Below are 24428 nucleotides of genomic sequence, written 5' to 3' on the forward strand. Positions count from 1 at the left end.
CTGCAATGCAGCAGAGACTCAGAAGCAGAAACCACTGTGGGAACCAGCGCTGGGAGGAAAACTGGAACTCCAGGAGCTTGACCAGATTCCTGTAGTAAACACTGGAGAGAAATCTTCTTGTGCTTCCCGCAGTGAGAGGGGAAAAGGAACCATCTTGAAATACACCAGAGCACTCTTTCTCCTCAGGAAAACTAAAAAGTTTATTATTAATGAATGAGGGCAGGTCCCTCATCCCCTCTTTAAGAATGCCTCCTTCTGCCAATGAGAACCCTGTGATTGAGTGGGTACATTTAATGGGTTGCCTTTGGCTAACAGTTTTGTGGGTAGTTCCCCCAAATCGTTGTAGTCCTCCAATGACAGCCACTAGGGTTCGCTTACTTTCCCCCGGGCTTTCCCTTCTATGTTTTTTTAAAATAAATTTATCTATTTTATTTTTGGCTGCATTGGGTCTTCGTTGCTGCACGCAGGCTTTCTCCAGTTGCAGTGAGTTGGGGCTACTCTTCGTTGTGGTGCGTGGGCTGCTCATTGCGGTGGCTTCTCTTGTTGTGGAGCGTGGGCTCTAGGCGCACGGGCTTCAGTAGTTGTGGCACGCGGGCTTAGTAGTTGTGGCTCACAGGTTCTAAAGCACAGGCTCAGTAGTTGTTGCGTATGGGCTTAGCTGCTCCACAGTATGTGGGATCTTCCCGGACCAGGGCTGGAACCCGTGTCCCCTGCATTGGCAGGCGGATTCTTAACCACTGCGCCACCAGGGAAGTCCTCCTTTCTGTGATTAACTGACCATAGTGACAGCTCTCTGGTGACCTGTGTCCTGCTGGCTCTCAGGCGATTGTCACCAATTTTTAAGTTGCTGAAGTTTGCAGGGGCAGGGGCTGGCATGTTCTCATACCCATTCACAGGAGTTCCTAGTGGTCCAGTGGTTAGGACTCCCTGCTTTCACTGCCGGGGGCCTGGGTTCGATCCCTGGTTGGAGAACTAAGATCCTGCAAACCTCGTGGTGCAGCCACCCTCAACAACAACAACAAAAATCCATTCACGTCTCACGCTTATCTAAGCTCTGACGCAACAATGCTGATCGCACCAAATGACAGTCAAACCTGAACAGTGATCGTCTTTGGTTTTTTTTTTTAAGAAAACTACCCTGTGGTATATTTCCTGCAAAGTTAATAATTTTCTTCAAGTGTTGCTTTATCAATCTTGTTTTCTCCCCGACATGTGTGACATAAGAAGGGCGCCTTTTAGAGAAAACCCTGGGTCAAAGCTATCGAACGTCAGAAAAGTGATATTCTTCCCTGGTGCTTCCTATTTAATAGACGGAAGCAGCACAATATATGAAAATCAGTACCCAGGCCCCTTCATAGTAACCAGAATTTCCTAGGCATACACATGATCATCATAGACTAATATCAACATGTAAATCATGCAGATGACACACAGGCACCAATAGGACTAAGTGATTTCCTCCCCCAAATTAAAAATATTCAACACCAGCTTTCTAAATTCATTTGCTAATGGAAGCCCCTACCCATTTGTCACGAAAAAAAAATGAAAACATTCTGCGGTGTCGGATGTCAGTGATGTTGGCTCACACTGAGCACGGCCAGGCAGTATGCTTGGCACCTTACAAAGAGTGAGAAATGTATTCATTCTTCCTGGACCCTACAGAACATAATAAGTGCCACAGGGACAGACACGTGACACATTTTCTTCATTGCTGCAGCCCCGGTACCTGGCACGTAACAGGTGCTGAATAAATATTTGGTGAATAAATTAAAAGAAAAAAATTCTCCGTAGTTCTCACTGCAGCCTTCAAAGGTTGAGATTATGTTTATCTCCTTTTTACAGAAGGAGAAACTGAGGCTCGGAGACATTAAGTAACTTGCTCCCAGTCAAGTAAGTGGTAAAGTAAGTGGCTAGTAAGTGGTAAAACCAGGATTTCCCCTCCCCTCTGCCTGCCCTCCTACACTCAAGCTGAACCACTCTGCTCTGTTGCCTAACAGTCTCCTAAAGTCAGTTACCTACTAAAACCATTTGCATCCAACAAAATGTCCACATGGATATACAGCTGACCCTTGAACATCGTGGGGATTAATCTGCATATAATTTAGAGTCCATATCTGAGGCTCCTCCACGTGCACGGATTCAACAAACCACGGACAATGAAGTACTGTAGTATCTACCATAGAAAAATCTGCATATAAATGGACGCTTGCAGTTCAAATCCCTGTTGTTCAAGGGTCAACTGTACAGGCAGGAACACTCCAGAAATTCTTCCCGTGATATACTTTCTGACTGTGCCTTATGACCTAACACTTAGCATGTTTGGGGGCTCAAAGCTAATTATCTGGGTGCTTCCTCTATTTCTTTACGTAATTACCTTTCTTTTTAGCAAATATTATACAGACAAAAGTAGAAACACAAACCTTCTGGGATGACTTTCGCCTGCTGTAAATACGAATGATGTGCCCTTGGAAAAAAGGAGGATCAGAAAGCCACCCAAACTTTAAATATTTTTCATTCTCCAAACAGGGAAGGTCACACTTCTTCCACTGTTTTTACACAGACTTCATAAAAAGGAGGAGCAATTCCCCCACATATTTATTCTTCCTTTTTATTTTTTAATCATTACCATTCTTTTCTTCCCTTCTTTCGGCACACAGACCTGTTCAGCTCTCCCCACAGAAAGAAAAATGGAGGACAGCGGAGGGGAAAGGAGAAAAGGGAAGGAGGGAGGCAGGCAGGAAGGGAGAGTGAGAGGGAGGGAGGTTGGCTGGGTACCACTCTACTCATTGCACTCGTTCCTTCAGCACCAAAGAGCAAACTTCTTGAATGAATTTTCTATACCCACCGCCTCCATTCACCTCCCATGAACCCATTCATTTCAGGCCAGACATCAAGTAGGTGCCAAGAAGATGATGATGAATAAATCTCAGAACGTATCTCTCTCACGCCAGCTGCTCCTCTAAATCTAAACACTGCCACCATTCTCAGGTCCCTGGCTGTACAGCTCCACGAGAACACCTGGACAGGACCTCAACCTCCATATAGTATAAAGTGAGCCCCTGATCTTCCGCACACCCCGCCTTCGTCTTTCTCTTACCTGCAAAAAGCCACACCAGGGACTTCCCTGGTGGTCCACCGATTGGGACTCAGTGCTTCCACTGCAGGGGGCATGGGTTAGATCCCTGGTCAGGGAACTAACATCCCACATACCTTGTGGTACGGCCAGAAAAAAAAAAAGCCACACCAGCCTCCCAGCGTCTTCACTTATCCCTGTCCCTTCCAGAGACTCAATGAAGTTCTAAGCTCTTCCAGCAGAATGTTTCTTGCCTCCGTTTCATCATTTCTGTTTCCACACCTGGTGTCTTTACTCAGGTTTCCCTTCCCTTCCATCTGGACTGGAGCCACGGCCTTCTCACTGCTCTCTCCTCCCAAATAGCTGAATGTACTACTGATAAATCAGACTTTCCAAGAACATAATGCTCGTGCCATTCTCCTAATCAAACATTTTCACAGGTTGCACCCTCCTACATTGTTGGTGGGAATGTAAATCGGTGCAGCCACTATGCAGAACATAGTGGAACAGAGGTTCCTCAAAAAACTAAACATTGAGTTGCCATATGATCCAGCAATCCCACTCCTGAGCACGTATCTGGACAAAACTATAATTCGAAAAGATACATGCAGCCCTATGTTCATACTAGCACCATTTACAATAGCCAAGACATGGAAGCAACCTAAATGTCCATCGACAGAGGAATGGATAAAGAAGATGTGGTACATATATACAATAGAATATTGCTCATTCATAAAAAAGAATGAAATAATGCCATTTGCAGTCGCATGGATGGACCTAGAGATTATCATACTAAGTGAAGTAAGTCAGACAGAGAAAGACAAATACCATATGATATCACTTATATGTGGGACCTAAAATATGACACAAATGAACTTATCTACAAAACAGAAAACAGACCCACAGACATAGAGAACAGAAATGTGGTTGCCAAGGGAGAGGGGGCTCAGGGGAGGGATGGATTGGGGGCTCAGGACTAGCAGATGCAAACTATCTATGGATAAGTAACAGGGTCCTATTGTGTAGCACAGGGAACGTCAATATCCTGTGGTAAACCACAAGGGAAAAGAAAAAAAATTATTCATACGCTCCCTCTTAAAAACAGAACAATGTCAATTATTAAACTGGTGTTCAAGGCTTCCATGATACAGGTACAGCCTACTCTACAAGTTACTTAATCTCACTAATTTCATTGAAACTGAAATGCACTAAGCTCCCTTGAACATCCAAACATGATTCAAACTAACTAAATACTAAAGTAGCTCAAACTACTAAAATTATAATTAAGTTTCACGCATTTGTTAAGAAATCAACACACACACACACACTAAGGTTCACAGTTTTTAAAATGGTAAACATTCCCCTAGAGTCTCATCATTAAAACCTTAGTATTATTCAGAATCACTGAGTTGCTTTCTTTAAGAAATGCCTCTTTCTTTTTTCCAACAATAATGATTTTCCTGTGATTCTTTCCCTATATACTACTCCATGATCTAGTGTTCCAACTCTGGGGGACTTGTTGCAAACTGCAGAAATGATGGCACAAATTATAAGTTTAAAAACCAAACAATAAATCTTCATTGTATCATTTTATATCATTTTTTAAGCAACTTTTTTTTTCCTTCCATTCATGGATGTTTTAGGGGTAACTGGAGTCTATTAAAGAATACTTATCTCCAAGTGCCAGGGCCTAAGTAGATTACTACTATTGCCAGGGAGAGTGAGGTGCAAATGAAAATTTATGTGAAAGACACTTGGTACTTCCTAAGCATTTCTTAAGTGAACTCTGATTTTCTCAGTCCTTAAATCAAAATCTAGCCAAAACGATCCTTCATACTTATAAAACTGTAAGCCTCTTAAACATCTTGAAATATGGTTCGTCAGACATATACATGCTTTTTTAACACCTTAACTACAAGTCATAACGAGTCGTAAGTATCAACGTTCAGTCTAGCTTCAGGCCATGAAGGATATGTAACAACATGAATTTTACCAAAATGGAGATTAAGGATTTGAAAAACGAATGGAAAATCCATCAAGAGTATAGCCTGCATAGAAGCTTTGGCCAATATTCCCATTATGGTCTCTGAGAATAATATTCCAAACAACTGGGGATTTCATGCTTCATATTAATTTCATCAAATTTTACATAGAAAATTACTAAAAACTCAAAGGACATTTCTTTTTATTTCCTATAGTTTTATACACAGCCTTGCACATGGTGAAGACTCAATACGTGTTGACTAAATGTAATTGCATAATGGTGAATTACATAAAACTAATTTTATTCATGTGTGTTTGTATAATGGAAAAAATTTTTTATATTGCATTTCTCTTGGACGCCAGGACACCTAGTAAAGTGCTCAATCAGTATTTAGCATTGGGTTGAATGACAGGATTATATATTTAATCATATAAATATAAATTCATGACATTGCTTAAATAAAAATACAGATCTGGGGCTTCCCTGGTGGCGCAGTGGTTACGAATCCGCCTGCCAGTGCTTGGGACACGGGTTTGAGCCCGGGTCTGGGAAGATCCCACATGCCGCGGAGCAACTAAGCCCGTGTGCCACAACTACTGAGCCTGTGCTCTAGAGCCTGCGAGCCACAACTACTGAGCCCGCGTGACTAGAGCCCGTGCTAAAAGAGAAGCCACCGCAATGAGAAGCCCACATGCAGCAACGAAGACCCAACACAGCCAAAAATAAATAAAATTTTTAAAAAAACAAAGAAAGCACTAAAAAAAAAAATACAGATCTGGGAGGCAATTTTTATATCTGTGCCTCAGATTTATGGGCAAAAGCTTTATTTTATACCACTGGGTAGCTTGTGACACTACAGAGTGTTACAATATAGGTTATAATGAGATCCTTCTTAGAATACCTGTTACCTCTAATGTGATCTAGTTGTTTATTACCTCATAAGAGTTCCATTTACTATAGAATGTGAATTTTTGTGCAACTTCTAATTTAGATTGTCCTAGAGAGAAAATGTAATGGTAGTAATATGGTTCCTTGGTTTACAGGAAGGTATGGGTCTTGTCTCAAGAGAACCGACTGAGAACTTAAAGAACTTTCTGAGATTAAACAACAACTATTCTAGAACACAAGTGATCTCTTTTGTGATTTGAACATGCAAGCATTAAAAATATAACCATGAGCACTGCTTTCCACAACATTGCCTTTTTCTTATAACAAAAGCACACTCACCTCGTTATTTTATCCGTTTCTCATGGTGAGTACTCGTTGGGATCACTCTACAAAACAATCTCTACCAGAGATGTGTTCACAACCTTCAACTGACATACACCAGGAGGTTTTCCAAAGACATCTTCCTGATGGGAGAAGTAGCAGTACTGGTTTCAGGCTAAGGGTGTGTTCTGTTACGGTCTGTGGTGAAAGCGACTCTGCAAGGGACCAGACTTGGTCATTTGAAACGACCTGCCTCCAGGAGTTCAACTTTATTGAAAGCACAGGGAACCTGCCTTCACGACCTGCCTCTAGGAGTTCAACTTTATTGAAAGCACAGGGAATCACTTTCTGCTGTCTGGCTTTAAATACAGATAGTAGTTTTTAAGGACAATCTTGAAGTCACTTAGGTATGAAATTTCTTAGCTAGCCCCAAGGTGACGTTGGTATAAAAATTCCTCCCTTCTCTTATGCTCTTATTCTTCTCTTAATTCTCTTATTAGAACATTGATGGCAATTTTCATAGCATTTTCTGACATTTTAAAGAAAACAAAACCAAACTTGAGAGTTCATTTAAGCAAAAATTAAAACTGGAGAATGTTTAAATTCAATATTGCTATTCACACAATACTATCTTCTAACAACTCTTACTAATTGGGTATACAGTTAATAATCGTTGGCCTCTACAAGGTACAAGTCACCATGAGGCACCAGGTATTGTGGCAAATGCTCTGAAGGATACAGGAATGCAATTAAAGCCAGTCATCTTGGTGCTTATAATCTGGTAGAAGGGATGAGACAAGTAAATGAATAATAATAAAAGGTAGGAAAGAACAGATATCATATGAAAAGTAACATAAAACTGCAACAGGAATTCAGAAGGACAAGTGTCCCTTGCCTTAGGGAACCAATGAAGACACTGCAGAGATGGCACTGGAGCAGGATGCAGTGACACATGTAGAGGGAAAATGACTGTCTAGGCACAGAAAACGGGGTAGAAGGGAGGCAGAGACTGTTTTTCTTCACAACAAATCTCTTGAAATTATGCGATAATGAATGTACTTCATAATAATAAAAGCTAAGGGAGTACCTTACACCATATACAATAAATAACTCAAAATGGGTCAAAGACCTTAAATATAAGAGCTAAAACTATAAAACTCTTAGAAGAAAACATAGGGGAACATCGTTTTGGCAATGACTTCTCGGATATGACATCAAAAGCACAGGCAACAAAATAAGAATTAGATAAATTGAACATCAAAATTATAAATTTTTTTATACACTACTATATATAAAATAGATAATCAACAAGGACCTACTGTACAGCACAAGGAACTCTACTCAATACTCTCTGGTAACCTATATGGGAAAAGAATCTGAAAAATAATAGATATATGTATATGTATAACTGAACCACTTTGCTGTACATCTGAAACTAACACAACATTGTAAATCAACTATATTGAAATATAAAATAAAAGTAAAAAAAAAAACAAAACTTTTGTTCATCAAGGGACACTATCAACAGTGTAAAAAGGCAACCCAGGGAATGGGAGAAAAATATTTGCAAATCATACATTTACTTGATAAGGGATTAATATCCAGAATACATAAAGAACTCCTACAACACAACAACAAAAGCTACCCAATTTGAAAATGGGGGAAAAAAATGAAAAAACCAAAAAACTTGAACAGACATTTCTCTTAAGAAAATATACAGATGGCCAAAAAGCATATGAAAAGATGCTCAGCATCACTAATCATTAGGGAGATACAAATCAAAACCACAGTAAGGCATCGCTTCACATCCATTAGAATGGTTACTATTCTTTAAAAAAGGAAAGAAAGAAACAAAAGAATGAGCATCAGCAAGGATATGAAGAAAGTGGAACCTTTGTGCACTGTTGGTGGGAACATAAACAGTATGGAGATTCCCCAAAAAAGTAAAAATAGAATTACCGTATGTTCCAGGAATTCCACTTCTGGGTATATACCCCCAAAGAATTGAAAGCAGAGACTCAGAGAGTTAATTGTACACCCATGTTCACAGCAGCACTATTCTCAATAGCCAAATGGTGGAAGCAGTTCAACTGTCTATTGATGGATGGACGGATAAATGGATAAACAAAATGTGGTAAATACATACAATGGAATATTATTCAGTCTTAAAAAGGAAGGGAGACTTCCCCGGTGGTCCAGTGGAAAAGAATCCGCCTTACAATGCAGGGGATGAGGGTTCAATCCCCCGTCAGGGAACTAAGATCCCACATGCCTAGGGCAACTAAGCCAGCGCGCCACAACTACCGAGCTCACGCGTCTCAACTAGAAAGCCCCCGTGCCACAAACTACAGAGCCCACACGCTCTGGAGCCCACGCATCACAGCTAGAGAAGAAAAAACCCACACGCCTCAACTACAGAGAAGTCCTCACGACGCGACGAAGATCCCACGTGCCACAACGAAAGATCTCGTGTGCCGCAACTAAGACCTGACGCAGCCAAAAATAAGCAAAATAAATAAAAACATAATAAATAACTCTTTAAGAAAAAAACAAAAAAAGGAAGGAAATTCTGACACATGCTGCTACATGGGAAAACCTTGAGGAAACTATACTAAGTGAAATAAGCCAGTCCCAAAAGAACAAATACTATATAATTCCACTAATGTGAGATGGTTAAGAGAGGCCAAATCCATAAAGACAGAAAGTAGAATGGTTGCCAGGAGCTGGCGGGGGGGGGGGGGCAGGGAGTGGGAAGCTATTGTTTAGCAGGCCTCAGGTTTCAGTTTTGCAGGATGAAGAGTTCTGTCGATGGATGGTGATGAGAGCAAGTAAGAATATATTTAAAACCACTGAAATGTACACTTAAAAATGGTTAGGATGGCAATTTTTTTTTTTTTTTTGGCGGTACGCGGACCTGTCACTGTTGCGGCCTCTCCCGTTGCGGAGCACAGGCTCCGGACGCGCAAGCTCAGCGGCCATGGCTCACGGGCCCAGCCACTCTGCGGCATGTGGGATCTTCCCAGACCAGGGCACGAGCCCGTGTCCCCTGAATCGGCAGGCGGACTCTCAACCACTGCGCCACCAGGGAAGCCCAGGATGGCAAATTTTATGTTATGCGTATTTTACTAGAGTCTTTAAAGAAATAATTTTTTGAACTGAAAAAAAAAAAAAAGCTAAATCAAACTAAAACAAGTTCAACCCTCCTTACTGACCCTCTTGCAATGAACAACGCCTTCCTAGACCTGAGAAGGGCCTGCCCCTCCCCTGGCCTCAGATTCTCCCTGCTCCTCTTTGCCTTCTGGCCAATTCCCTAGGGCCAGATCCTTCCTGGACTACCTGGATTCCTATTCCAACCTCTTGGCACTCAAGCTCCACAGGTCACCTGTAAGTTGTCGTAGAAGAAGACATACATATGTTGGCTGTCTCTCTGTTGGGTGCTGATGGACAAGACAGCATTCTCTCTAAGCTTGAGCACTGAATTTAGAAATCTGTATACAAACAGTAACATACATAACAACAAACTAAAATAACACATACCAATTGCATTTATTTATAACTTCTTTTTCAACTCTTGCAGTTCAGAAACAGATTTCACTCACATCAGTGAGGGCTGCACTGGATCTCCTAACAATGTCCTTTACAGGTATTCTTTGAGGTGCATATGGTGAGAATTCCAACCAAAAGAAACAGGCAAACAAACACAAGCACTGCTGAACAAATTCTTATCTGACTAAAATGCTGGCTTGTGTTCAAAGTTTGCTTTTCCTTAGGTCAGACCAGGTGACTGGCACCCAGTAATGAGAAATGCCCATCTGGCCTGTTCTACAGCCCTGCCCCTTCTTCATTCCCATCCTCAAGTCAGTGTGACATGGGCGTAAACACATCTCCACCTGGAGAAAATGGCTCTAAATTCTCCATTGCTTTGGAGGCCACCGCCCAGCACAAGATGGGTTGGGTTCCAAGGATTATCTTGTCAGTTTCTCTTCTGAGGGTTCTTTTTTTTTTTTGAGGTAACAAAATTGAGCTTTAATCTTAGCAAAAGTGGACACATCCCAAGGTCAGGCCACCCAGTCCAGTTTTTCTCAGGATGTGCTGGGATACAGATGCAGAGTGTACTCCCAAGTTTCTATGGGAAAATGGAGTCCAAGATGAATTCACCCCCAGGGGAGTGAGGGAGGGTGCACAGCCTCGAGGTGTCACTGGTGGCCATTTTCACCTGGGCAGTGAAGGCCCAGGGGTGAGGATGGGCTGCAGGTGGATGGCGGACCAGGTGGTGAGAGGAAGGGATAAAGGCAGGAGCAGGTGAGTGAGGAGGGGGTGGGAACACTGAGGAGCAGATGCGGAGGAAAGGTAGCGGGTGGGTGCGAGAGTTCCTTGGCATCTTGCACTCTCAGCCCTGCTGCAAACCAGCCCTGAAGTAGAACAGCGGGGGGCGGGGGGAGGGGGGAATAGGGGCAGAATCTCCTGTCCTCCTCGTGCCCCTGAACCAAGAACTACCAACGTAGGGGCGGGGGCATGAAGAGGTGCGGGCAGAAGGGGCATCTTCTCTGGTCTTCTTCGTCCCTGCTTGTCCCCCTCTAGGGACAAGATATTTTCTACAACCGTGGTCACCATTATCTGCTGATGTTCTCTCTCTGTCTCCCTCCCCCACCCCACTCTCTCCCTCTCTCTCTCTCTCTCTCTCTCTCTCTCTCTCTCTCTCTCTCTCACACACACACACACACACACACACACACACACACACACACGTAAACACTCACCCACACATGACCCCAGGGTGATCTCAGGCAGGAGGTGAGGACTACAATGCCAGGGCGGAAGGAACAGGCAGGCCTATGAGAGGGGCCTCCCTGTGCCCCATTTTCAGGGTATGCAGCACAAAGAGGAAAAGAGGGGGAGGAGAGACAAGAGGCAGGAGGAGAGACCCTGCATTTGAGCATCTGCTCATTGGCAGGAAGGCCTGTAAACTAGGGGCTTTTGGTCCAGGTATGCTATGGACAGAATCAACCGTCTGTTCCAAGTCTATGAAGAGCTAGTGTTGGTTCATTCCTGGGTCCTCACCCAAGCTTCCAACACTTGCCTTATTACTGGTTCCCTGTCCACTATTCTGCAGTTCCATGTGACCATACAACAGGCTCTCACTTGCGGAGGGAGGGAGGGAGGAAGAAAGGGCAAGCTGCTGCCTTGGAGAGGTACGGACCTCACAAGCAATACACAGTGGGGGAGGTGAGGGCGCTAGGAAGTCAGTTTGGAAAAGATGCCGGTACCAAATGCACTTTTCTATTGTACTCCAGTTTTTACAAAGATCATCCTCATTGGATCCTGGGTTTTCACATTTAGATATCCATTTTAAGACAGCAGCCTATCCCTTAGAACCATACTAAAATATAGGTTTACATAAGCAAATTTTAAAGCAGGAAAAGACTTTTTTTTATTATCAAATATACTTTCATTGGGAGCCTTTTCTCCTCTAATCAGAAGTTTGAACCTCTTAACATATTTTACGTTTTTATTAGTCAATGGATTCATTCTTGTAATAAAGGCACTTTTCCCCAGAATTATACTTTCCAAAATTTACTGCTTTAAAAACTTTCTTATTTATGCTTACTTTAAACACTAAGAGTAATAAGAAAGCCTCACTTTTTGAGGATAGAAATTCAAAGATGTTCAAAATGCCATTGTCATTGTCATTCATTTCACAGCTATTTATTGATCATCTAGTACATGCTGGGAACTCTTCTAGCCACAGAAATGCAGTAGTGAAGAATGTATTTATTATACACTCACTATAGAAAGGTGAAAGACAGAACACCAAGTACTGTGGGATTCTGAAGTAGACTGTGGTACAGACTGCACAACCTTGGGAATACACTAAAACCAGGGAACTGTACACTTAAAAGAGTGAATTTTATGGTATGTGAATTACATCTCAAAAAAAAAATCATTTTACAAAGCCCTATGGGAGTGTTCTGAAGGGAAATAATATGTACTATGTGCTTTCACATGTTAGGTATTCAATAAACGCTTTACAAAGAACACTATCAGCTGTGATATTTAATTAAAAGAAGATTCCTACTCGAAAAAAAAATATATATATAATCTTGGTTATTACTGTAGTCAGCATTATCATTCTAACTATAAGTGCCCTTATAAGTCCAGCCCTGTTAAATTCATCCAAACCTTAGCTGTTTCCTTGTGTTGATCCAGGTTATGGCACAGAATAATCTGAGCAATTGTACAAGTTCTTGTCCAATTACTCAGAAACCAGCCTTGTGCTTGATTTTAGGTTGTAGAGTCCCGACCCTAGCGTGAGGCACCTGCTCCTCCAGACCAGTCCAGCTAAGCTTTCCAACCAACAAGCATCACCATCTTTACCTTTTCTATTGTCCTAATGCTTAACGCATCTCCAGGTGAATGGATGGATACTAGAATTTGCTGTAAGCAGATCTCTATGTATCACCCACTTATGAATATGACTAACAGAATCTTATCCTTGGATGTCTTGTTCTATTGCAACATGAACTTCCTGAAATGAGGCTTATATTTTCTGTGACTAAAATCTCCCCCATGACACCACCTACGTTACTGAGACACGCCAGAAAAACATTAAATATTGTTTTTACTTTGCTGTTTTTACCAGTTCCCTGTATTCACGTTCAGGAAGAATAATACGTGCCATCATTTAGCTACCTCTAAAATAGTTATTACATAATACACTAAAATTACAATATTTAGAACCCTCTAAATATTCTGTTAAACTACATTTTCAAGAAAAGGATACAGGTAAAACAGCAAAATGTTTTATTTTACTTTATTTACTTTCTTTATTATTTTACCTTTCACGTTATTTTACCTTCTTTAATGGAATTCTTGAAACGTCTATTACCTCTTGTGTTCTGTAACAATGTAGGGAATATAATTTAACAGATTCTTTTTAATTTACAAGGTTTTTGGCCCCTCTTCTAAACAGTCAGACTGTCGAGATTCTTGAGTTCTGTTTACTTTTTAAATGTTCTGTGTCTCCATTTGTGAACATTTCCTACCACTATCAGATGACCATCTCTAGCAATGAGTCAACCCTCTTTTAATTTACTGCTTCTACTCTGTCGTAGGTAAAACATCATGTACGTTCATTTGTGAGTGTCACGTATGTTCATTTGTGAGTGTGTATTTGTGTGTATGTAAAGAGAGAAAGAAGAGATGAAGAAGTAAAGAATGAACAAATAGAAAATTGGAAATTCCAGGAAGCTACTTAAAACCCAACTGTTTAGAATTGTTATCCTTGGTAAGTATTAGGAGACTTTAAACTTCTACTTTAAGGAATTTTTGTGAGGTTTTTTAAAAAAAAAATTTATAATGAGTGTATTATTGTAATTTGTATAATAAAAATTACTTTATATTATATTATTGTTTATAATATCACACATTTAAATTATATTACCCAAACACTTAAAGTAATCTGTAAATCAAGATTTACTCCCTGGGGAGGAGTGGGGGAGGAGGAGGCGGGGAGGAGGAGGGTGGAGGACGGGGGAAGGGGGGGGAGGAGGCGGGGAGGAGGAGGGTGGAGGATGGGGGGAAGAGGGGGGGAGGAGGCGGGGGGGGGGCAGGAGGGGGGTAGGGCTGCTTTGGGAAGAATCTCCTGAGAATAAAAATGCAAGGTTAATGCGTGGCCTGGGGGGCGTTCAGAGATTTTGCACTGACCTCCTGGTTTCAAATTCCATCTCTGATACCTACCAGCTATTAGATTTTTAATAAGTCCTACTTACTTAGTATTCCTATTATAACTAATACTTATTATAAATATTCACTGAGCCCTAGCATGTACCCGGGAACTCTTCCTGGTGCTTTACAAACATTATCTTATTTAACCTTTACAACATCTGATGAAGCAGCCCTGTCATCCCCATCTGACAGTGCCCAAACCGAGGTTCCAGGCAGGTCCCAAGCAGTAAATGTCCAGACAGGTGGGTGACACAGCTTCCCTACCAAGTTATTTGGTCTCTCTTTGGGAGCATTATTTTCTGCCTCTGCCCAACTGAAATCATAAGATTACTAATACCCTTCTCATAAGGATATTAAAACTAAATAAGGTAGTACATGTGGATGTCTCATAACCTCCAATGTACTTTTTATTTTTTTTTACTATTTTTAAATTTTATTTATTTAATTAATTTATTTTTGGCTGCATTGGGTTTTCATTGCTGTGCACGGGCTTTCTCTAGTTGCAGCGAGTGGGGGATACTCTTTGTTGCGGTGCGCGGGCTTCTCATTGTGGTGGCTTCTCTTGTTGCGGAGCACGGGCTCTAGGCGCGTGGGCTTCAGTAGTTGTGGCACGCGGGCTCAGTAGTTGTGGCTCGTGGGCTCTAGAACGCAGGCACAGTAGTCGTGGTGCACAGGCTTAGTTGCTCCATGGCATGTGGGATCTTCCCGGACCAGGGCTCGAACCCATGTCCCCTGCACTGGCAGGTGGATTCTTAACCACTGTGCCACCAGGGAAGCCCCCAATGTACTTTTAAAATGTCATTATTACAATAATTATCAGCATCGTTGTTATGGCCTCCTCACACTTTACCCTTCCTTTCTAGTTACCGGCAGTATTTTAGGTACTGAGTTTTACACATGTTAGGCTATACTGATGATCAAGGATACAAAATAGCTTCATTGATAATTATCAGAAAATCACCAGCATTTAAAAGATTCATCAGAAACACTAAATGGTGAGTTTTTACTTAAGCTAAAATTCTCCTTTAGAAAGAAAGTTTTAATCTTCATGAGTCAAGTAACTGACTCCAATGAAGAATTCAGATAAAATATCAAAACAGATTCCAAAAGATGACAGAGATCAAAGGAGTATCCTGGAGAAGGGAAACCCACACCCCAAGGAGAAAGGATATCCACACACAAACAAAAATACCCTTTGAAATCACAGCTGGAAATCTGTCTTCCTCTTGGCATCTTTGTTAAGAAGCCATGTCTCTTTTATCGCACACATTAAAAAATAACATACACTCCCGCAAACACATCCAGATGTTCACGAATATTCATGATGTGCTTCCAATCTGGTTTGGACATGCCCTTGATTTATTTTTGATTAAGTTCCATCACCTTCTGCTGGGGTCCATGAGATGGATGACATTGCTGTAGCACAAATTTTGAACATCTTCATATTCTAAATAATTGCAGAAGGTCTCTCAAACTATCCCTTAGAAATAAATGATTTATGCACAAACCTCAGAATAACCAAAGACAGAGAAACTGGTTTACTCCTGAACCCAAACTCTAAGACCACTTCTAAAGTTGATCAATTAAGCCTCCACTTCTAAAACAAAGGTTGACATGGGGGATGGGGGGGAGGGCAAAAAACTACAATCTGATGTCCTTCTTCAAGTAATACAGTGAGACTTGAAAGGAAAGGCAACAGACATGCTCTGAAGTTACTAAGATGTATTTTCCAGTCACCAAGTTACTCTGTGTCCTTCCAAACACCAAAATGGTTGAAAAGCCAGAAAGACCAAATGAAACAACTGCATAGAACAAAGTAGCTCAACATTTTACCATCTTGCTTTCTTCTATTTGAAATAAAATTCTCGAAACTTCCAAATGGGAAAAAAAAAAAAGGCAGCTCCAAATCAAAAACTACTGCTGAAACCGGTATAATAATCTTCTCAAAACAGGTGGCCAGAGAAAGGTCCAGTCAATATACTTGGTGTTCCGGAGCCCAGTTCTTTCTGTCCTTAGTCATTTCAGTTGGTTCACAGGAGCTGCGGTGAGAGATCCCCCTAAAATATGGACCTAGTCTAGGGAGTTCCCTGGCGGTCCAGTGGTTAGGGCTTGGCACTTTCACTTCCGGGGCCCAGGTTCGGTCCCAGGTTGGAGAACTAAGATCCCACAGTGGCTAAAAACAAATAAAATAAAATAAAATATGGACCTAGTCTACAGCCATAGCACCCTGATCACGCCCCATCTTGTCTGATAAAATGTGGACCTATAAGGTCAGAAGGCCACTGTGAGGTGTGTGTTCTGACACCAGAGAAGGCTCAAAACTCTGCTCCAGGTGACCTCCTGTCCGGGGCCTGCTCACATCTGCGTAATCCCACTCCAGACCCAACTCTTGCCATTTCAACCAAGCTGGGCCTTAGAGGACAGGTGGATCAACCACTTGGCCTGGGCCACTCAGCCTCTGCCGAGGATCTCAAACTTAGACCTTTGACAATAACAAAAAACATTGTAGATACAGCTACAGAAACCCATTCTTAGGGCCTGAAAATAAGGAAACATTCATCACACTCCTTTACATTTTGTCTCAAGACCATACTGCCTCTAGTGTGCCACAAATTAGCATGTGTAAGTAGCCTATAATTAGCTTGTGATTAGCATAAATAAATTACACTGTAACCTTCCACGTTAAAAGTGTTTAATTGTTAAATGTAGACACTGAGATCACACTATACTTTTGGTAACCTGGTTTTAATATTCCAGGGCTCCAAAATGCGCCTGGCCTGGGCCTCACTTAACTTTGAAAGGTCCCGATTCCGAAAACAGTGACACTCCTTTCCCCTCCAAGCCCAGATTCTGCCATCAAAAAGTGGCCTCTTTAATTTCTTGGCTTTTTTCCCCAATTATTGTCAATTTGATTAACATCTAGGAATGCTCTCTGTTGTATGTAAATGAAAACAACTACAAAGTTCAGACTCTTTTCCCTTTCTGGCAAGCATTTATACTTTGAGCAGAATGCTATTTTGGTGTTTAATCCCCTGGGCACATTGTGTTTATAAATGCAAACAAACAAAAACCAGTCATTTCTGAATGCTCAGGAGCAAAACCAGAAAAAGAAGCTGATGCTGTTGATTCCTATTTGAAAAGTCTGATGAAGACGGCTCAACTATTCTATCACACACAGCACATCTCATCTGTCCATCTCCATAATGGTATGAGCCGTCTACAAAGGTCTCTAAGTTTAAGAGGATGGAAGCATACCTAAACTGATCCTAAATACAATAAAAATCTTCTTAATTATGAGAGGTACGGGATGCCAAGATCAAATCTGGCAGCCCAGAGACCTATTCATATTTATGTCCATGTTAACGTAGTGCAACGAACAAAACAATGCTAAGTTGGGACTGGGCATTTGACTACAACTGGGACTTTGTCTGAGGAGCCCAAGCAGAGAACTGTATTACCATCTGGCTTAAGACATAAAGCCTCAGTGTATTTTGACATCAAGTGTGTAAATCCCACAGCAGAATGTGGTTCAGACTCAACTGTCTAAGGCCCATCTTTTCTGACTGCAATCTGCAAATCAACAGTAGCCCAAAGCTAGCAAATAATATCCATTAAGACAAAACGAAACAAAACAAAAGCAAATGCCCTGGTGCAACAGTTGGGCTTTAGCATTTAGCAGTTGAATATTCAAAGTCAGGACAATTTGCAACACAGCTCACATATTTGTCCTGGGGGTGAGAATAAGAATTCAGGTAGCCTCCTGGGGCAGCCAGTGCTCCCTAAGCACTGAGGTGGAGGCAACCCTTATCTTTTCTTGAATATCTTTTCTTGAATATTCAGGGAGCTCAAAGGTACAGGAAACCTGTTTTCCACAGGCTTTGCAGTCTCTAGCAAATAACAAAAGAAGAGCAGTCAATAAAACAAAACAAAACTCCCCACGGAGACTGGACTAGCCTGCATGACTGGGGAAAGCCACACCTTGGCCCAGCCGGTCAACTATTGCAAAATGGCAATTATTCTTGTTTTGTCTTGTGAATGGTGATGAATCAGAGCAACGTTCTATCTTTTTATATCATTAATGATCCAAGGACCTGTGAAAGGACAGCATGTATCTTTTCTCTACACACCTGTTTATGCCTTAGGTTCCAGTCCTAGTAAACTTCTCTCAGTGGCCCATAAAAGCCACATTTTCTCTCATTTTTGACCTTTTCACTAACTGTGACCTCTGCTTTAAATTACTCTGCACTGTCTACACCTCGCTCCCCAACCAGATTAATCTTCTGTGTTTCCTTACAGTTGGGCTTGGATATCACCTCCTCCAGGAAGCCTTCTTTGATTTTCCTAAACTGGGCCAGGGGCTCTCTTGTGTACTCCTGTAGGGCATTTTAATAGTCTGATTAGGGAATTCCCTGCCAGTCCAGTGGTTAGGAGTTGGCACTTTCACTGCTGTGGGCTGGGGTTTGATCCCTGACCAGGGAACTAAGATTTCACAAGCTGCACAGTGTGGCCAAAAAAAAAAAAAAAAAAAGTCTGCTTACTTGTCTAAAGCCCCCACTAAACTGTGACATCTTTGTGGACGGGGAACACATCTTTACCTGTATTTCTGGAATGACAACATCTCAGATGCTTGACGCTCATTTAATAGTTTTAAATAATTACATACACAAATGAATTCAACAAATACTTACTGAGCACCTATTATGTGCCATGCACTGTTCTCCATGCTGGAATACAGAAAGGACCAAAACAGACTGACAAAAATGCCTGTCCTCAAACTAGGATTTCCTGGGAAGGGATATGAGGGAACTTTGTGGGGTGTCCTGCATCGTGCTGGGGTGTGGATAACATGCCTATATCCACTTGACAAAACTGGCTAGCTAAGATGCAAGCATTTCAATATGTAAATTTTACCTCACAAAGAACTTTAAAAAAATAATAATTAAGCAGGCGTGAAGGGGCTTCCCTGGTGGTGCAGTGGTTAAGAATCTGCCTGCCAATGCAGGGGACACGGGTTCGAGCCCTGGTCCAGGAAGATCCCACGTGCCGCGGAGCAACTAAGCCCATGTGCCACAACTACTGAGCCTGCGCTCTAGAACCCAAGAGCCACAACTACTGAGCCTGCGCTCTAGAGCCCGTGTTCCGCAACAAGAGAAGCCACCACAATGAGAAGCCCGCGCACAGCAACGAATACCCAGTGCAGCCAGAAATAAATAAATAAAAATAAATAAATAAATTTTTTAAAAAAGCAGGCGTGAAGAGTAAAGATGAAGTGAGAATGGCAGGATGCTGGTAACTGTTGAAGCTGGGTAAGAGGCACAGGAAGTTTGTTATAGTATGCTGTTTATATATGTTTGATATTTCACAAAATAAAAGCTAAAAGAAACCTCTGCACTCAGGTGAGTAAATATTAATGAAGTACAAATAACGGATACTCCTGCATCATGACAGGAGTTTTTGAACCAGGAATAGAAAGGAAGGAAGAGAAATGAACAGTTATAGGTCACTTACAATGAGGGACCAGGCATGCTTATAGCAGTTTTCTCATTTAATCCTTGTAACAACTTTATATTTTTACCCCATTTTATAGATGGGGGAACTGAAGCTTAGAAAGGTTATACAACTTGCCAGTTAAGTACAACAGCCAGAATTTGAACCCAAGTCTTCCTGACTCCCCCAGTCTCCTTCCATCATGTTTCTCACATCCTTTTGCCACTGCGACAATCACCGAGGCCAGGACTCCAGCTTGGGCGTGGGGTGGGAGTGGTAGGGTCTGAGGAAGCCCCAAGAATCACCCCTAGTCACACCAGACACCACTCTTACTGCCTCCTGTCTTTGTCCAGAATTATACCTCAAAAGATTAAATTACGAAAATTGCTAGGAACAATAATTATGCCCCAGAATCATTCCTACACCCTCGGCAATGGTTCTGATATCACATTTCTCTGTGATAATACGTAACAGTCTCAGTCCTCAAAGACCTGGGTGAGTCCTGCCTGGGCTCCTGGCTCTTGAGGCCCACACAGGTGTGTTAACAGTTTGGCACAAACTGTAAGTCACCTGTAAGTGGCACAGAGATCCTGTAAGTGGTGACTTCTCTGTCAAGACTGTGATACACCAACCACTGTACAAACTTGTTTCTGCCAACATCCAAGCAGACTCAGCCGCAAAGATGCCGAGGAAGCTGACATGGCCGGTAATAAGAGGCTGCCTTGCATGTGTCCCTCTCCTGGCCATGGTGTCACTCTGACAGATGTCAGACTTAGCATCACTAGACATGGGCCCATTATGGACTTGGAAAGCTGCTGTCATTTCCAAACGCAGCTTCTCACAGCCAAAAAAACACACAGTGCTCAGGGATATGCCCAAATGTATGGAAATATGGGCAACTTCCCTGCTGTTCCCAACCACTAATGTCCTAATCCCCAGCAGAGGCAAGGGCTGTGGTCCAAACACACGGTTCCTTTAGGGCCCACTTGGTGCTAAATAGAAACTCTCATGACAGTTATAAATCTCAATCATAATCCGTGCTTATGCTGTTGAATTTTCACCCATCTGTACTCTCTCTGTTACCTTCATCTAAACTAACTGGCCCCCAAAACACTTCATCAAATAAGGGCTTTATTCCAGTCAGGGGCCAGGTGATTAGGTCCTGGAGAAGTAGTTTGATATCCAGTCCCAAATCAAAACCTTTTATTTTTCAGGGTTAAGTCAAGCATCTCTGTGGGCAGGGTGACTTTTTGGCTTGTTTGTTCTCCAGTTGACATGTAATTAGCTCTTAAGGACACTACATTTTTGGACTTTTAAAAGCCAAACATCAATATTCAAATATCTATTCTGTCTATAGAACATTTCCTCAATCTCCCAAATTCACCCATAGGATGTGAAATGAAACAAACCCATAAAACCAATTTAAACCATCACCCCAAACTCTCTGCCCTCAAAGCTGTCTCTAATGACTTTTTCTACAGCAGATACAACAAACCTAATGCTATTGTTTTCCCTATAAATTGTTTTATGTGCCTAACATGTTACTATTTCCTCTTAGTGCTTTCGGTGGATTATTTCCTCTCTAAGTCATCTCATTTCTGCTTTTTTCTTTTTTCCTTTCTGCATTTTTTTTTTTTTTTTTTTTTTTTTCCTTTTTGGCTGAGCTGCACCACATACAGGATCTTAGTTCCCTGGCCAGGGATCAAACCCATGCCCCCTGCAGGGGAAGCACAGAGTCCTAGCCAGTGGACCGCCAGGGAAGTCCCTCACTTCTGCTTTTGACAGGGCTGCCCGCTAGCACAGAAAACAAGTATTAAGCTGCAGGCCCTCAGACCCCTAGCTGCCCCAAAAGCCTAGCATGCAAGAAGTTTGCCTACTTGTCTGAAGGCAGAATTCTCAATCTAGAAATACAGGTAAATTCTGATGCAATAAAAAGTGGCGTTACGAAAAAAAAAAAAAGCATTACGGACTGAAAGTTGCAGCTTTTCAAGAAAATAATTTCCCATCAGGACTCAATCTGTGATGAGCTAACCACCGTGAGAGGGAACTTTCCCTAAGTCGCCAGTGTTGCAAGCATGGCCTCAATGATGACCTTAAACAACCTCTAACTTCTGGACTCCTGAGCCGTGTGAAGGACCAAGACCATCTAACTTGGTCTTCAATACTTGCCTGGAATCTCATAGAAAGGGAACTGAATATGCTGATCTTACTTGTCTCACTAACTACACTTTAAAGGATGAAGAGAGTTTCCAGCTAGCTCCCATCAATTGTGTCCACCACCACATTCCTGCACCTTTGATGAGAAGTAATTTAGCTCATGCAGTGTTTTCTCCCCACACTGTCTTTTGCCAAAGCTCTGGAACAGAGCACACCAAATTAGGCCTCTCTGTCTAAATGGGAAGAAGTTATTTATTCCACTTCCAGGCAGGCTTCCTTTCCTACCAAGAAGCTGCTTTCCAACGTTCCCAAACACTGTGGAATGACTATGGTAACCCCAACTCTTAACCAGCTAGAAGGTGGGGAAGAGCAGTTGAGCATCGTATCAAGGATCATCTGTCAATTCACAGCCATCATTTCCTTGCATGGTGAAATGTCCAAGGAAGCCACATAGTATCCTATTATTCGAGGTCAAAATTGCAACATTCAAGAACTCGGTGCAATAATGAAGTTGTTGTTTGGCTGCAACCTTGCCAAAAAAAAAAAAAGGCACTAACTGTGCCCCCACAGGAGAGCCTAATTAATTTTAACAGTCTTTTGCCACATGAGAATACTTTCTTAAAAGAAAGGAATAATGCCCCTCCCCACCCCCCTTCACACATGCCAGGGGACAAAGTTACAGGAAAGAAGCCCTTGGCAACAATGACGCCCATGTGCCTGCCTGGGCCAGGGTGTCAGGCTCCTGGGGTGATGGCTTTCTGCCCCCAACGGATGCTTCTCAGCCTTAATCGATTCCATCATACTAACTCCTACCCATGTTGAACACTAAATCAGTGAACAAAAAGGAAAAAGGATCAATAGTTATTTGACAGTTATGACATAAGAAATCTCCACGTGGACTGAATTAGGGAAAGAAATGAAACTGCACAAGAGTACCAGCATCTTACTTAGAGTGGAAGTGAATGACGTCTACTTATGGAATATATAGCAACTTAGAGCGGAAGTGAATGACGTCTACTTATGGAATACATAGCAACTTAGAGCGGAAGTGAATGACGTCTACTTATGGAATATATAGCAACTTAGAGCGGAAGTGAATGACGTCTACTTATGGAATATACAGCAGCGGTGCCTAAACTATTTGGTGGGTCCCTTATCCAATAGGTTTTTTCAAACATAAAAGGAATTTTTAAAAATATTTTTTTTGAAGGATCTTCATACTGTTTTTTTTTTAAATTAATTTATTTATTTTATATATATTTTTGCTGTGTTGGGTCTTCGTTTCTGTGCGAAGGCTTTCTCTAGTTGTGGCAAGCGGGGGCCACTCTTCATCGCGGTGCGTGGGCCTCTCACTATCGCGGCCTCTCTCTTGTTGCGGAGCACAGGCTCCAGACGCGCAGGCTCAGTAGTTGTGGCGCACGGGCTTAGTTGCTCCACGGCATGTGGGATCTTCCTGGACCAGGGCTCGAACCTGTGTCCCCTGCATTAGCAGGCGGATTCTCAACCACTGCGCCACCAGGGAAGCCCCAAAAGGAATTATTAATAAAAGAATTATCTGTTCCGAGTTACTAATTTTTTCATCTCTACTCGAAGTAGATTTATGGAAAATCACAAAATAAATAAGGATTCAATTGAATCAGTAGTTTTCAAACATTTTTTTAAAGGCAGAGGTACTGTTACTCAGAAAAGATCCACGTAGTCCCCTAATACATAAAAGATGCTTAAAAAGGAGCTGGTCCAGGGCTTCCCTGGTGGTGCTGTGGTTGAGAGTCCACATGCCGATGCAGGGGACACGGGTTCGTGCCCCGGTCCGGGAAGATCCCACATGCCGCGGAGCGGCTGGGCCCGTGAGCCATGGCTGCTGAGCCTGCGCATCCGGAGCCTGTGGTCCGCAACGGGAGAGGCCACAACAGTGAGAGGCCCGCGTACCACAAAAAAAAAAAAAAAGGGGTTGGTCCAGATAAGAAACCATGTTGAGCCTTTTCTTCTGCCTCTCATTCCTAAAATGGTCTTAAGGTCACCACAGTGAAACAGAACAACTTGAGAAGCACTGAACCAAAATGAACCCAAGACCTATATAGCAAATTTAAATTAATAAATGCAGAAGTTTTGGTAAGATACTTTCTAGTAAATGTACAACATGGAAATACCAGCACACATATAGATTATATAGACCTAAACTCTGTATTTACTGTTTATCACATGGAACTTCAAATGCTCCACTAATCATACACATAAGAGTCTTTATAAAACAGCCAAATGAATTTCAATGCACCTGAGAGAAGAGTTGTGTCTTCCTTGGTTATCTTGGTAAAATCATGAAAAATGGTGATTTCAAAGAGGTCTTAGCAACATGGAAGAACTATAATAAAATGTTAAGTAAAAAAGCAAGAATTACATTGCTGATGTAAAAATGCCCAGAAAAACACGGAACAGAGACTTGCTAAAACACCAATATGGTTATTGCTAGGTGAGAAATTAGGGTGGTTTCTTGTTTCTTCAAATTTTATTTTGTTTAAAACAAAAAGAAGAAAACAAAGAAGGAAGGAGACAAGGAAAGAACTAGCCTAGACCTCCTCCTTTGGGCTGAGAGTCATTAAAAATGTAGTGCATACCGGCCAACAGTAAAAACATCCTTTCCCCTTAAGCTAAAAAAAATTAAAATTCAAATGCAATCTTTTAATGAATACAAAAATTTGATCATTATCGCCCCAACTAACACTCATTCAGTCTGACAGCCACAGACCTGGGTTAATCCTTTCGGGATCTGAATTTTTTAACTCAAACTAGTGC

General features: G+C 41.9%; 1 protein-coding gene across 3 annotated transcripts in view; it reads right to left on the minus strand.

Moving 5' to 3' along the window:
- SASH1 (SAM and SH3 domain containing 1) overlaps positions 1-24428 on the minus strand; it is an 862598-nt gene that overhangs the window by 122303 nt on the left and 715867 nt on the right. The window lies entirely within an intron of this gene.

Source organism: Phocoena sinus, chromosome 12, assembly GCF_008692025.1.
Source record: "Phocoena sinus isolate mPhoSin1 chromosome 12, mPhoSin1.pri, whole genome shotgun sequence".
NCBI classification, from domain to species: Eukaryota; Metazoa; Chordata; class Mammalia; order Artiodactyla; family Phocoenidae; genus Phocoena; species Phocoena sinus.